The sequence below is a fragment of the Bidens hawaiensis genome, unplaced genomic scaffold, assembly GCF_021521415.1.
Source record: "Bidens hawaiensis isolate Kalapana, Puna unplaced genomic scaffold, B.hawaiensis_p1.1 tig00017563_1, whole genome shotgun sequence".
Classification (NCBI taxonomy): Eukaryota; Viridiplantae; Streptophyta; class Magnoliopsida; order Asterales; family Asteraceae; genus Bidens; species Bidens hawaiensis.
This window is the reverse complement of record NW_027492653.1, coordinates 403933-420262: the sequence shown is the minus strand read 5'-3', so window position 1 is coordinate 420262 and position 16330 is coordinate 403933. Positions and strand designations below refer to the sequence as shown.

Below are 16330 nucleotides of genomic sequence, written 5' to 3'. Positions count from 1 at the left end.
ACCTTCGGTCTTTCATTTCTCCGGTCTCGGCCGGTTGAAATGTCGGACTAGTAAGGCAAGGTTACATGGAGGACTTTGTAGTCCTTGTTTATATATGTAACAAATCTAACCATATAACTTGTTATACTTGCTTAAATTCTACATATTTTAGTTTATTTTTCATATTTGTCAAGTTCCATGGTATTGGGTATGTGGTGACTAGCCTCGGTTTCATCCCGAGTTGAGAACCGAACCAAAAACCGAACTTTTGTTTAAAAGCATTATTGTTAACTTTTTGAATGTAAAACTTGAGTATTATTATTTATAAGTTATTTTACAAGTTCCATGGTAATTGGGTATGTGGTAACCATCCTCGGTCTTATTCCAAGTCAAGGACCGAACCAAAAACCGAACTTTTGTTTAAAAGCTTTATTGTTAACTTTTTGAATGTAAAACTTGAGTATTATTATTTATAAGTTATTTTACAAGTTCCATGGTAATTGGGTATGTGGTAACCATCCTCGGTCTTATTCCGAGTCAAGGACCGAACCAAAAAAACCGAACTAAACCGAGTTCACTCGCTTAAGACACACAAGTGTGTTTTTAGCTACCAAAACTCATATTTTTCTTCAAGATTATATTTTAAATCAATTTTAGTTAATTTCTAAACATACTTGGCATGTCGGTAACCAACTTGATCTTATAACAAGTTCGAACCGATAAGGTCGTATACTCTCTTAACGAACGTTAAGGTTCTTCACAATAGAACTACATACTTGGTTAAGTCTATTTTGATTTTATTGAGTTATCTCATAACATTTATTATTTTGGGAAGTTAACTGTGAGCTTGGTCAATTATCAAGTCTCGAACCGACAAACCCGAACACTCGTTTAAACCTTGTTTTGGTATTCTTATAGCCAAAGGTTTTGCAATATCGCATTTTAACCCACATTATTACTTAACATAGGTTGAGTAAAAAAAGAAAAAAACTAATGAATAGAATACCGAGACCCGGTTTCGAGTAAACTTATTTTACAAAACTCGTTTCTTTAATTTCTCAAATATTTACATTTTAAATCCTAAACTTTATTTATTTACTTTATTTGTCATGTATTTTATTTTAAACCCTTCCAAGACTACCTACTAACACAAGACCCGTTTAATATAGGTCTTGCTCGTTAAACAGATCTCTCCGATTATTCACGACACTATCTTTCAAGTTACTTGTTAATGTGAGTACTTTTTCATCCCCCGTTTTCCATCTTTCGTTTTGGGGGTGGCATTGCATACTTATTCAAATTTAAATGATTTATACTTGAGTCTTAAACCACAACACGTATTGTATATGTTTACTTAAATAAATGCTCGATTTGATGTTATATGCTTTACATGATTATGTGCAAATTCTTGAATGCTAAGGCGGGTAGCCTCTTGAATGCTAAGGCGGGTAGCCTCATCAAAGTATGATCATACGTTAATTTCGAGTATATAGGGTATCCCCATGTAGAAAGGTGTCGTCAATGTATTCTTATTGACGATTTCTTTATTGTCGTCAATGTATTCTTATTGACGGTTTTATTTTCTAAATTGTTGCTATTATTTATTGTTTTCATATACTAGTTGTGGATTTCATACTATATACTTATTGTCCAAAACTATGAAAATTGCTCACCAACCTTCGTGTTGACAAGCTCTATTTTATGCAATGTTACAGGTTTGATGTTAGCTTGATTGAATTACTTGAAGAAACTTATTATCTTGGCTTTAGGATATTAGAAAATAAAAGAACAAGTTATTTGTTTATCTATCTATTTGGCATTTTGTATGAACAATTGTTGTGTTATTTATGATGATATGGATTTAAATGAGTTGTTTAAATATTCTAACTTTATAGTGTCATTGTGCAATGAACAATCATGTCACGCCTCGACGTTTCCGCCTTCATTGGTCGGGGTGTGACATGGTAGGACACTTAGAGATGATTGGGGATGATCGGGACTTGCTCTTCTGCTCTGGAAATCGCCTGGAAGGTGAAGAATGCCGTCTAGGGTCGTCTAAATGTGTTATAACATAAAACCCTAAATTTCCCGTCTGTGCAGACCATCGCGTAGCGCGATGGTCATATGACCATACCATCGCGCTACGCAATGGTAGGTAACCTCATTTTTGGATTCCTCTCATCGAGAAACCCAAAATTCATATATTATGGATTCCGCAACTCATTTTCTAGCCCAGGATATGCTCGTTTTACTTCCTGGTCGCTTTTTGTGAACCCATCTTGTTCAGTTTTAGCATCGGCTTTAGGTTTCTCATCCAAACTCCTCCCAAATCCTTCTAACACTTCTTAAGACTTCAATTTATGCTCCGGTCTTCCCAAGATATCATTCCATGCTCGTAAAAGTCTCCAATTTAGCATCTTTAACGATCAATGACCTGAAACACACAAGCACGTATGAAGTACCAAAGTTCTAACAATATACTAAACAATACTACATAATTAACACACTAATATATGTACAAAATACCCGAACATCAGTGCACCCATATAATGTATGTATGTGTGAACCCTCAGGTGCGCAAAAGTGAAATTACACTCATTTTGACGTTATTTTACTAATCTCGTGAAAATAACGTTAAAAGTGGCGGAAGGTTAATCAGGTATCATGCATGTGGTGGCGTTGATAGCCGAAAGACAAGGGTACACGCACCAATCGGTCGGTGTCCCGGCGGTTGAGTGCTATGTGCCTTGTGTCCAAGGTTTGATGCAAAACTACTATCAAACTGGAGGTCTCACTAGAAGCAACATCTCTATTCCTACGGGGTAGAGGTAAAGCTGTTTGCATCTTACCCTCCTCAGAACTACCACAGCTTTGCTATTGATATAATTTACTGAGTACGATGATGATAAGTTTTTAAAAAGTGTTCGGAATAGCATTTGCGGTGGAAAAATCCAATATTAAGATATATAGCATTATCGATGTCTATGAACCAAACATATATTTATAATATGATACAATGAAGATCATTATAGAAACTAGTTAGTTATTGGAAAACTTAAGTCGCTTAATTTTTATCAAGGATTTATATTCTTAAAATTAACAAACCATCAAACTAATTTGCTCGCAAATATTTGGATTTTGTACCATTTAGAAACACGTGTTTGACTTACATCACATATTCACACGCGTATCTTATATATTATCTATACATGTGTAAGTAAGTTGTAGATATAAATTAACCCTACTAATTTGTTCATGTATATTCTTTTACTGAATAATTAAATGATTATTTATTTATTTATTTATTTTTACTCACAGTAAATAGTTTATGTCTTACCCAGTTTCCTCTTAAATGCACATTCAATTCATATCTAACAAACTCTCATAAAATACTATTTTATGCAAGAATAATAAAAGTATTTTAATCCTATTTTTAGGGGTTTCTAAATATAAAATGTGGTGATATGTTCACATGTTCTTAAATAGAAGTCCTATATTAAGACGATATGTCAGACCTTGATGAGAGAGAAAGGATACGTAGAACCACATATCTTTTAGCGGTGGCCATCCACGACGCTACCACCTTGTCCAAGTGTCATATACTCCATGTATACTCCATACAATACCAGAAACTTGTATTTCTGATAATTTTCTAAACAAAATCCATATTTTACAACATTTACAAACCTTTTTTTAACCAAAAAAATCATTAAAATGACGATTTTCTTGTTTTTTTAATGAAAAGTAAATGGTTTATAAGAGAAATGTTATGAATTACCGACACCGACACTATTATTTATATGACACCATGACTTCACCAACTATATTTTTATATGCACCGATTATATTTCGTTTGTCTCCTTAAATAGTACTTTTGCACAGTAGTTTTTGCATTATAAATAGAATGATTTGAACGAAGGTTGATATCTAAAAGTAAAAAAGATATCATATTGTTTACTCAGCATATTTCTTAGTTCAGTTATTACTTCGAAAATATTGTTATAAATAGGGCTAATATCATAACACGTTATCAGCACGAGCCGCTTATATTCTAACCAAGAAAGGTAATAGACACAAAGGTATCTACATAAGCATCATAAACACTTCTTTAATTATGTACATTAGATATATATCTATGCATATACATATACTAACTAATATACTGAGTAATAGCAATAATGTGTATAAACATTGTTATTAAAATTTGATAACTATTCTAACTTTTATTTATATATGCACACTAATATCTCATTTAGAAGTTAGATTTATTTACACTAACAATTCTATTCTTATTATTGTGCATACTAATTATATATATTTTATAAAATAAACTGTATTTAATATCTTATTTATTATCTTACTTTAAAATAATTAATATTATATATTATATATATACACACAAACGGTAATGTTACCGTTATAAACGGTAATATAACCGTTGTAAAAGGTTATAAATTTTCACTATAAATAACCAATCATTAACCCCATTTCATTTACAACAAACATTCTTCTTATTAAATTTATCTAAGATAAAGTTCTCAAAATGATTCACCCGGTTTTACTGTTGGTCACTATAATGCTTATACTACTTCTCATTCTAATTTTTAATCTCCCATCTGAAGATTTCGGCATTTTCTTTTTCTTTTATATGTTTATAGTTCTACCAATGTATTGTATCTCATTGTTGATTGATATATATGGATTCTAATATTTATCTTATTATGTTTAGCAACAAAATGTCAAATATAGCAAAACTCGAATTCCCTGCACTCAACATTTATGGAGAAAATTATATGTCTTGGACAGCAAATGTCAAAAGACATTTAAAATCTATGGATGTGTTAGACGCAATCCAAGAATACAATGATTGCTCTGACCAGGATAAAGCAAGAGCTGATGTTTTCATCCATAAACATATTGATGAATTACTACAACATGAGTATTTTAATTATGATAACCCATATATGATATGGGAAGATTTGAAAAGCAGATTCGGTCATCTAAAGGAAGTTCTACTTCCTACTTTTAGAGATGAATGGAACAGTCTTAGGTTCCAAGATTTTAAGAGGGTAAATGATTACACCTCTGCTTTATACCGAATTTGTTCAAAGCTAGAATTTTGTGGGTATCCCGTAACAGAGGAAGAAAAGTTAGAGAAAACTTTCTCCATGTTTCATGCATCAAATATAAACTTGCAAACACATTATCGTTTGCAGAATTTTAAGAGATACTCTGATCTAAATGCATTACTCCTTGTAGCAGAGAAAAATAATGAATTATTGATGAAAAATCATCAATCTCGTCCCACGGGTTCATTAGCAATACCAGAAGCACATGTTGCTCACAAAAGTTCTCATAAAAATTCTGATCATAAATGGGAACAAAGTCGAGGACGAGGCCGTGGACGTGGACGTGGTCATTTTGACAAAAGGCATTTTAATGATCGTAAGCATCCATTCAAATGGAACAATAACTCTTACGGTCGTGGTCGTGGCCGTGGTCGTGGTCGTAACCAGAGAGCCAATAATTATCATGTCCCACACAATACCAATTCCAACCACCAAAATAAATGGAATGAAGCTGGTAGGTCCGAAAACAATGGCACTTCATGTTTTAGATGTGGAAGTACAAACCACTGGGCAAAGGCTTGTCGCACAGCTCCACATCTGTGTGAACTGTACCAAGCCTCTCTAAAAGGAAAAGAGAAAGAAGTGAACCATGTTGATAACTTTAATAATATCAATGCTGAGCTGAGCGTTGAAGACTTTGGGGTAGAACTTTGAAACAAAGTTGCTTGACTACTATAATTAGATGCAGTTATTAAGTGTGTTCTCATTATCTTTAATTATGTAGTTCCTCTTTCATGTACTACTTGTGTTTCAATTAAATAAAGTTCTTATTAAAATATCATATGTCTTCGTTATACACTTATTTTTTTTTTCTTAATATTTTTCAAGATTTAAAATGAAAATCACCGGAGCACAAGATCAAACAAATGAAGAAGATATATGTATAGCGGATAGTGGAGCCACACATACTATACTTAGATCTAAAAAATATTTTTATAAACTGAAACCAACAAAAGAGATCATCAATACAATATCAGGTCCTACAAACTTGATAGAAGGAGTGGGAAAAGCTAATTTAGCATTACCAAATGGTACAAAGCTCAAAATAGAAAATTCTTTATTTTCCCCAAAATCAACAAGAAATTTGTTGAGTTTCAGAAACATATATCATAATGGATATGATACTCAGTCAAGGACTGTTAGTAATGAAAAATATTTGCATATCATAAGCAAAGATCAAATATTGGAAAAATTGCCAATGCTCCATTCTAGTTTGCATTATACATATATAAATGTGCCTCAAGCACATATGGCAGTCAAAGAAAATTGTTGCGATTCTGGTATCATAAACTTATGGCATGACAGATTAGGCCATCCAGGATCCACAATGATGAAAAGGATCATTGAAAATACACATGGGCATCCACTGAAAGGTCAAAAGATCCACAAAATAGATAAAATGCCTCAATGTACATCTTGTTCTCTTGGAAAATTAATTACAAGGCCTTCGCCATTAAAAGTCGATAAAGAAACACCAATGTTTCTTGAAAGAATTCAAGGTGACATATGTGGACCAATTCATCCACCATGTGGACCATTTAGATACTTCATGGTCTTAATAGACGCATCCAGCAGATGGTCTAATATCTCTTTATTATCGACTTGTAATGTTGCTTTTGCAAAATTTCTTGCTCAAATTATCAAATTACGTGCACATTTTCCGGATTATACCATTAAAAGAGTAAGGCTTGATAATGCGGGAGAATTTACATCACATGCTTTTGATGATTATTGCATGTCTGCGGGGATTGTTGTAGAACACCCTGTTTCTCATGTACACACACAAAATGGCTTAGCCGAGTCGTTGATCAAACGCCTACAGTTAATATCTAGACCATTAATAATGAGGACAAAACTCCCTGTTTCTATTTGGGGTCATGCAATTATGCATGCTGGATCATTAATCCGCGTAAGACCAAGTGCAAATCATAAATACTCTCCCACACAACTTGTTTCTGGAAATGAGCCAAATATCTCTCATCTTAGAATTTTTGGTTGTGCTGTGTATGTTCCTATTGCACCACCACAACGCACAAAAATGGGTCCCCAAAGAAGGTTGGGAATATATGTTGGATATGAAACATCTTCCATCATAAGATACCTTGAACCTTTAACAGGTGATGTATTTACAGCACGTTTTGCTGATTGTCATTTTAACGAGACAATGTTCCCGACATTAGGGGGAGAAATGAAAAAGCAAGAAAGAGATATATCATGGTGTGTGCCATCATTGTTACACCTAGACCCAAGATCAAAACAAAGTGAGACAGAGGTTCAAAAAATAATACATCTACAAGAAATTGCAAATCAGTTACCTGATGCATTTACTGATATAAACATGGTTACTAAATCTCATATACCAGCTGCTAATGCTCCAGCTCGAGTTGAGATTCCAAGCAAGCAAAACCATAATAATGCACCTCATGAATCTCAAAAACGTTTAAAACGTGGAAGGCCAATCGGTTCAAAGGATAAAAATCCTCGAAAAAGAAAGGGTTCTGAGAAGGATACTGACCCTAAGGAAGGAATGATTGACAAAACCTTCCCTCAGGAAAGAATAAATGATATAACATTTCCTCAGGAAGAAATAAATGATTCCAATAAAAAATTGTCAATAAACTATGGTAAATCACATATAATGTGGGATCGAGATGAAATGAAAAATATTGATGATATATTTTCTTATTCTGTGGCAAGCGATATCATGGAAGAAAATGATGACCTGAACCAAAATCTGTAGATGATTGTAAAAATCGACAAGATTGGAACAAATGGAAAGATGCTATGCAAGCTGAATTAAACTCACTAAACAATCGAAAGGTTTTTGGACCTATTGTCATTACACCAAAGTCAATGAAACCTGTAGGATATAAATGGGTTTTGTGAGAAAACGAAATGAGAAAAATGAAGTTACAAGATATAAAGCAAGACTTGTAGCTCAAGGTTTTTCTCAGAGGCCAGGAATTAACTATGAAGAAACGTATTCTCCTGTCATGGATGCTATTACGTTTAGATATTTAATCAGCTTAGCAGTCTCTAAAAATTTAGAGATGCGCCTTATGGATGTTGTCACAGCTTACTTGTATGGATCACTAGATAGTGACATCTATATGAAAATTCCCAAAGGATTTAAACTCCCCGATGCAATAAGCTCAAAGCCTAAGGAAATGTATTCCATCAAATTACAAAGATCCTTGTATGGACTGAAACAATCTGGAAGGATGTGGTACAATCGTTTGAGTGATTATTTGATAAGCAAATGATACACAAATAATCTTATTTGTCCATGTGTCTTCATCAAGAAGACAACATCAGGATATGTGATCATAGCTGTGGATGTTGACGATCTAAATTTAATTGGGACACAAAAAGAAATTAATGAAGCAATTGCCCTTTTAAAGAAAGAATTCGAAATGAAAGATCTTGGAAAAACCAAATATTGTCTTGGTTTACAAATTGAGCATATGCATAATGGGATACTTGTGCATCAGTCAACTTATACTGAGAAACTCTTAAAACGTTTCAATATGGACAAAGCAAATCCTTTAAGCACACCGATGGTTGTTAGATCACTCAATGTTGACAATGATCCATTTCGTCCTTGCGAAGAAAATGAAGAGATTCTTGGTCCCGAAGTACCATACCTCAGTGCAATTGGAGCACTTATGTATCTTACTAACTGTACAAGACCTGATATTTCTTTTGCAGTTAATTTATTGGCAAGATTCAGTTCATCCCCTACTAAAAGACATTGGAATGGCATTAAACATATTTTTCGGTATTTAAAAGGAACTGTTGATTTAGGTTTATTTTATCCTAACGATTCAAAAGAAGGGTTAGTTGGTTATGCAGATGCAGGTTATTTATCTGATCCCCATAAAGCAAAATCTCAAACTGGATATGTATTTAAGAATGGGGGAACTGCGATTTCATGGCGTTCTCAGAAACAAACACTCATTGCAACATCTTCAAATCATGCTGAAGTCATTGCATTGCATGAAGCTTCAAGAGAATGTGTATGGTTAAGATCTATGTCACGACACATATTGATTTCTTGTGGACTAGAGAAAGATCGAATTCCAACTCCTATCTATGAAGATAATGCAGCTTGTGTCTCGCAAATGAAGGAAGGATATATCAAAAGTGACAGAACAAAGCATATACCACCAAGATACTTTGAGTATACTCGAGACCTTATTAAAGACAATCAGGTTGAAATGAGATATGTCCAGTCCAGCAACAACTCAGCTGATCTTTTCACAAAAGCACTTCCCACAGCAACATTCAGGAAACATGTTCATGATATTGGCATGCGCCATGTACGAACAATGTAACGACCTGCAATTTGAGGGGGAGCTATATACTGCACTCTTTTTCCCTTAGCTAAAGTTTTTTCCCATTGGGTTTTCTTTTAGCAAGGTTTTTAATGAGGCAGTACTTCAAGACCCCGACGTTTTGAAATGGTGTCATCCAAGGGGGAGTGTTATGAATTACCGACACCGACACTATTATTTGTATGACACCATGACTTCACCAACTATATTTTTATATGCACCAATTATATTTCGTTTGTCTCCTTAAATAGTACTTTTGCACATTAGTTTTTGCATTATAAATAGAATGATTTGAACGAAGGTTGATATCTAGAAGTAAAAAAGATATCATATTGTTTACTCAGCATATTTCTTAGTTCAGTTATTACTTCGAAAATATTGTTATAATTAGGGCTAATATCATAACAAGAAATAATTTATTTTGTGTTTTTAAATGACCCGCCATTTAAAATGGCAGACCCTAAAAGTTGTTCGTAAAAGTATTGTCAACTTTTGTCTGGTAAGATGAAAGTTTCGTCGGTGTTCCGCCATTTAAAATGGCGGAACTCGTACTTCCATGTCAGCTTTTCTCTGGTGAGATGGGAGTTTCGTCGGTGTTCCGTCATTTAAAATGACGGAACTCGTACTTCCATATCACGAGACAAAAGCTGACAATACTTTTATAGAAAACTTTTAGGATATGTCATTTTAAATGACGAGTCATTTAAAACACAAAATAAATTATTTCTCAATCGTACAAACAATTTACCATCTTCCCATTTCCTATTTTCAAAACAAATTATTAAAATGACGTATAACTGAATTAACTCTAGTACAGACAACCATTACCTGTCTGTTTAAGAAAAAGAAATTGTCCATTTCGTAAGATAAAAGTAATATAAAAGTAACATAATAAGGGTAGACACTATATTACAGCATTTCTTCACCTTGTTTAAACCATGCTTTAAAGAAAGTTGTAACAATAAGTCGTTATTATTTATTACCTTTATTTATCATAACCTTATCTGCATGCATATTTAAGTCCAGATACACCCCCCTCAACACACAACAATTTCTATTAGCATATCATATTATCACTAGACACTAGTCTTCTTTGATCATCATATATCCATGAAGGAGATGATCATGTCTCAGGATAAGTGGTCTCGGTTCGTGGATGTAGGCAAGCCGTACCTCGGTGTACTCTTTCTGCAAGTGGGATATGCTTTCAATGGAGTCATTGTGAAGTCTGCTTTGAACAAGGGTTTGAATCCTTGTACGTTTTTGGTTTATCGGAATATCGCTGCGGTTGTTGCTTTCGGTCCGTTTGCTTTTTACCTTGAAAGGTATGTATGTAACAAATTGTTTTGTTATTGATGAATGCATGATTGTATGATGATCATGCATGGTGAGTAAATATTAATCTGAAAAGACATATTGTGTTTTGCAGGAAATTAAGGCCTAAAATGACGTTAGGAGTTTTCTTGAAGATAATGTTGCTTGCACAGTTGGAGTATGCAATATTATTATGTCATAGTATTGGTTATTCAATTGTGGTCGCCTATACATCGTCTTCTGACATCTAATTCCACACCGTTTCAAACGACCGATCAGATAAATTTCAGACAATAGTTTTGATGACAAAAAATTTTCAAAGTTTGATCGTCTATTGTTAGAACGGCCGTTCAGATATTGTTAAAACGTCATTTTAGGTTTCTAACTAATAATTTTCGAAGTTTGAATTTTTTTAGTTAAAATGGCCGTTTGATGGTATAAAATTAGATGGCGGTGCTGTAGCTATAGCACCATCTGAGATCTAATTCCACACCGTTCAAATAAATTTCGGACAACAGTTCTGACCAAAAAGTTTCAAAGTTTGATCGTCTGTAGTTAGAACGATCGATCAGATATTGTTAAAACGTCATTCTAAGTTTCTAACCAATAATTTTCGAAGAGTGATTTTTTCTTTTTTTTTTTTTTTTGGTTAAAACGGTCGTTTGATGGTGTAAAATTAGATGACAATGGTGTAGCTATAGCATGACCCTATATATTTTTTACGTTATTTTTTTTAATAATTGTGAAATTAATTAATTAGGCCTGTACTGGATCAAATATTATACTACATTGGAATGAAATTAACCACTGCAACATTTGCAATAGCAATGTGTAATATTGTGCCAGCTTTGACTTTTTTTCTTGCTTGGATATTCAGGTAAGTGCAATAGTACATGCAACTAGATTTGTTTAATGTACGAGGTTTAAATATTATTAATTAATATCAATATTTAATTATTATTATGTTTGTTTGTTTGTTTTGTTTGAGGTAGGTTGGAGAAGGTGAATATAAAAAGAAGGCACAGTCAACCAAAGATCATAGGGACCCTTGTGACTATAAGTGGAGCCATGATCATGACCCTTGTCAATGGAGCTCCGATTCCATTGCCATGGACCCATGCGAGCATTGCGCGCTAATTGCAAGCAACTCCGGCACCCCCGGATCAAGCTCATATCATCAAGGGTGCGATTATGATCGCTGTTGGTTGCGTCCTTTGGGCTAGCTTTTTCATCCTTCAGGTAATTATCTTTAACCAGATTAAAGTTTCACTTTAGTTACCACGTGTTTTAAATGAGTAATTATGGTACGTGTTGAAATTAATTACGTGTATAACGGATCGATTTTTGGGTTATTCGAATTTAGATTTGATTGAAAAAAACAAATTATGAGAATTCAATAACTATTACTCCGTATATATAAAGTATATAAATAATAAACGCTATTATAAAAAATTAAAAATTATATATAGTAATTAAAATTTAAAATTCAAATATCAGGACGAATCAGTCTGAAAATTATACATAAAAAATTAATAATTATATATACAATTAAAATTAAAATTAAGATATCCAGACGAATAAGTCTGAAAATCATAAATTCGAATTCGATTCGGTTGGTTTCAAAAATAGTTTTCTAGAGTGTTGTATATACAAATATAGGTAAAAATGGATTGTTTTTCAATACTTTTTACTCTCTTAGTTGTAAATCCATGAATCCATTTATAATTTTGGATTCTTGTACAATAATATTTATAAACATTTACTGAACGGATAAAGGTTGGAAAATGAAAATGCACACTTGTAACAGGTACATTAATCTAGACTTTGTGTCAGTGGTCCTGTTTTGAATTTAAGGATAAAAACATTGATGCATTCATGCATTAATAATGGATGCCACATTACAACAAATTTGGATTTATGTTTTCAGGCTGTGACATTGAAGAAGTATCCTGCTCAGTTGTCTCTTACAACCCTCATATGTACAATGGGTGCATTACAAGCCACAGTGATGACATTTGTTATTGAGAGGGCCCAATAAAGAGATTTGGGCCGTAAAATGGGACGCCAAACTCTTCGCTACTCTATACAGTGTACGAAAACTCGTTATTACTGATACTATTACTATTGTTATTACTATTCATTCTTGTATTTTTGGTTGAACCTCTTTTCTGGATTGACGCATGTAGGGAATAGTTCGATCAGGAGCGAGCTATTATGACGGCGGCCTCATTATGAAAGTTAAGGGGCCTTTCTTTGTGACGGCCTTCAATCCTTTCGGCATGGTGATCGTTGTGGTCGTGAGCTCATTTACTCTAGGGGAACAAATGAACGTGGGAAGGTACTAATCTTTAGCCCTGACGTAACGGGCCACATAACTGCCCGTTAAGTCAATTTTAATAATGGACCAGGCGTGTTACTCTGGGCCGGGTTGGTCTTGGACACCTTTTGTGTGCTTTTATTTACTTTAATAAATAATATATTAAATATGGGTAGTTCATCTATACTTCATCATATGGGGAAAAAGCAACGAATCGGGTTTGCCAGACTCAGGAAACGATGAGGTGGAAATGATTGATGAAGAAATGGGCTCGGGTAAGAATCAAGAATTAGAAGTTGTTGCTGGTACGATTAAAGAAAAGCGTGATGTTGAAGCTTCGGACTAAATCTTTTTTCGTTTAAACGTACAAGAAGGAAAAGTGACTTGTTAAAATGCTCAATCTTTTGTTCACTAGTACTAGAGACAATTTAGATATATTCAAACTGCTACCAGTTTGATTCGGAAACTTATTAGCGTGCGACTTTGCTCTTGTTTAATCGTAGTAGTTATTTTGTAAAACCAATATAGGGTCGAATCTTCGATCGATATAGAAGTCTCCAACATAAGATATAGAGTGAATTAGACCCAAAGTATTTGATTTATAGGTTTACTTCAACTTATGTTAATATGGAGAATGGTTACAAACTATTTTTTTTTATCTCATAAATAAACTTTTATAATTTTTATATTCACAATATACAAAATAAATTATAATTATATATTTAAATTATGAGGATCATATAAACATGTTATTCTTTTTCAATTGACATAAGTTTATTTATTTTAACTGTAAAAGCTGAGTAACATATTATAGAATAGAAGGTAAGCTTGGACGAATAACAATTCAAACAAATTATTACGATGCACTTTTATGAAGATGGGTTTTCGACGGTCAAAACATATTCGGGCAAAACAATCCGAATCAGGATAATCGACCATGTTTTTTTTTTTCACTTTTTATAGTGAGAAAACATATATGTTCAGTACAATTTTAACATATTGTATTTTTTTTTTCATTTTACGATCCAAAAGTTATACCTAACAATTTAAAACCAAATGAAGGTACTAGTAGCTATTCTAAGAATACATAATAGCTGCTTTTAGAAACTTGGGCCATTAATGAAGTTTAGTTTTTATTAATAATTTCGGTTTTTTTTCTAAACTAGTTTTGGTTGGAACTCGTTTAAATTGGGTCAACAAAAGTCAAAGTCGGTTTTGCTGGAACCAATTTGAAAAAAGCTAAAGGTCAAGTTTGGCCGGTTTCAAACCATAGGTTTACAACCCAGTTTCAACGTGATGGTTCAAGTCTTTTCCTAACTGGTTCTGGTCAAACCAGTTTCAACATCAGTTGCGGTTTCATGTACAAATCGGGTTTGTCACTACTAGAAAAGTGAAATATTTTCGACCAAAATTTCCAACAAATTACATAAACAAAGATGCCAACAATTTAGCAACGAATTTATGACAAAAAGAAGAACTTAAGAAAAGCCTAAAATTTCCTTCAATTTTCCTACAAAAATTTATTCGTAGGTATTTTGTCGCTACAAATAAGCATGGTTGACGGTTCACAGACGAATTTCCCACAACTTATTTTAGTTTTTAATTCATTTAATTTATTTAGTAAATAAGGTAACTTATTTATTTATTAAAGCAAACAAATAAGTTTTTAAATCTTTGTCGGAAAGTTGTAGGAAACTATCCAAATTTCTGACAAATTAGCCACAAAACTAATTCTTAATTTTTAATATGTTTAATTCGTTTATTAGTTAAGGTAACTTATTTGTTTAATAACTTAAAATAATACTTCTGAAGTTTTGTAAGAAAATTGTAGGAAATTATAGCATTTTCGACAAATTTCCCACAAAACTAACTTTCAGTTTTTAATTCATATAATTTATTTACAAATTTAAGTGACATTTTATCTAATAAAGAAAAACAAATGAGATTCGTAAGAAGTTTGTAAAAAAAAATATCTTTTAATTCGTTCCATTTATTTTTCTGGCGATGTAACTTGTTTATTTAATAAAAAAAAAGTTTTAAGCTATGTTGGAATCCTGTTAGAAATTGTTTATATTTTAGACAAATTTTTCACAAAACTAATTTTTATTGCCTAATTCATTTCATTTATTTAGACAAATTCCTCATAAAAATTTTTATTATTTAAGCCACGTTAGAGTCCTGTCAGAAATTGTTTATATTTCAAGAAGTTGGACCCAAATTAGACAAAGAGTGCGACACTCATTAAAATTTGGGAAATCTTTTGGAACAAATGGAATGAGAGCGGACTGAATGAGAGGAAAGGAGCAACAATTATAATAACAATTTGAAGAAATAATGAAAAACATTAGCCAAGAAATAATCTTAGTATGTTTTCTATTAAAACATTTTATCTAGATATTTTTGTGAATGCATGTGCTATCTGGTTTTCCTTCTTTTTTTTTTCTTTGTTAGCGGCTGGCATGCGTTGAGTATTGTGGTACTTTTTTAACCAAATGTTGTTTGTAATCGAAAAGTTTTATGGGTTTTACATGCATTTTTTGGCAGAAAAAAAATTGATTTTCCAGATTTGTTTTTTTTTAAGTTTAGTTTGTAGGAAAATTGCTAGCAAAAACAAAAATGTAAAATATGTTTTTGTCGGAAAATCGTCTGTGAAAACAAAAATAACAATATGTTTTTGTTGAAAACTCTTTGGTAAAAAAATATAATTACTTTTATGTCAGAAATTTTATCTATAAAAACAAAAAATAAAAATGTTTTTGTTGAAAATTGTCAGTACTAAAACAACATGATGTATTTCTTTTGTTGGAGATTGGTTGCAAATTCAAAATTTAATTAATTGTGTTTCTATTAATGAAAGTATTAAGAATGCTATTGTATTTTTATTAAAAAATAAATATAATATTAAAAACACCTATATGTGGGAAAGTTGTAGCTAACTAAAAGAAAAACAAAAAAGTACTAATGTGGAAGTTGTCGGAAGTTAGCGACGACATAATTCTGTCGCTAATTTGTTAGAAGTGTTGTCAGAATTTTGTAGGAAAAGGTTTTTCCAACAAGGGTTTTTTCGACAACATGTATTTGTCGGAAATTTGTCGGTATAGGCTGTTTCCAACAATTTTCCTAGAAAAAACGTTGTTGGAAAAGAACAAGTTTTTTGGTAGCGTGTGCACCTAAAGATTGAATGTAAATTAAATTTAATAAAATCTGATGTGTTATACTTCAAGGAATAAGAGTGAATTTTTCGGTTCTTGTTTTGA

The 16330-nt window shown here is 32.6% G+C and overlaps 1 pseudogene across 1 annotated transcript; it reads left to right on the top strand.

Annotated features, from left to right (window-relative positions):
• Positions 1 to 10552: 10552 nt before the first annotated feature.
• On the top strand, positions 10553 to 13419 carry LOC143554161 (WAT1-related protein At2g39510-like; annotated as a pseudogene). Its single transcript, XR_013138944.1, has 7 exons — positions 10553 to 10767; positions 10872 to 10934; positions 11517 to 11633; positions 11749 to 11995; positions 12684 to 12846; positions 12943 to 13094; positions 13281 to 13419. The product of XR_013138944.1 is annotated as a WAT1-related protein At2g39510-like (transcript).
• The last annotated feature ends 2911 nt before the right edge of the window (positions 13420 to 16330 follow it).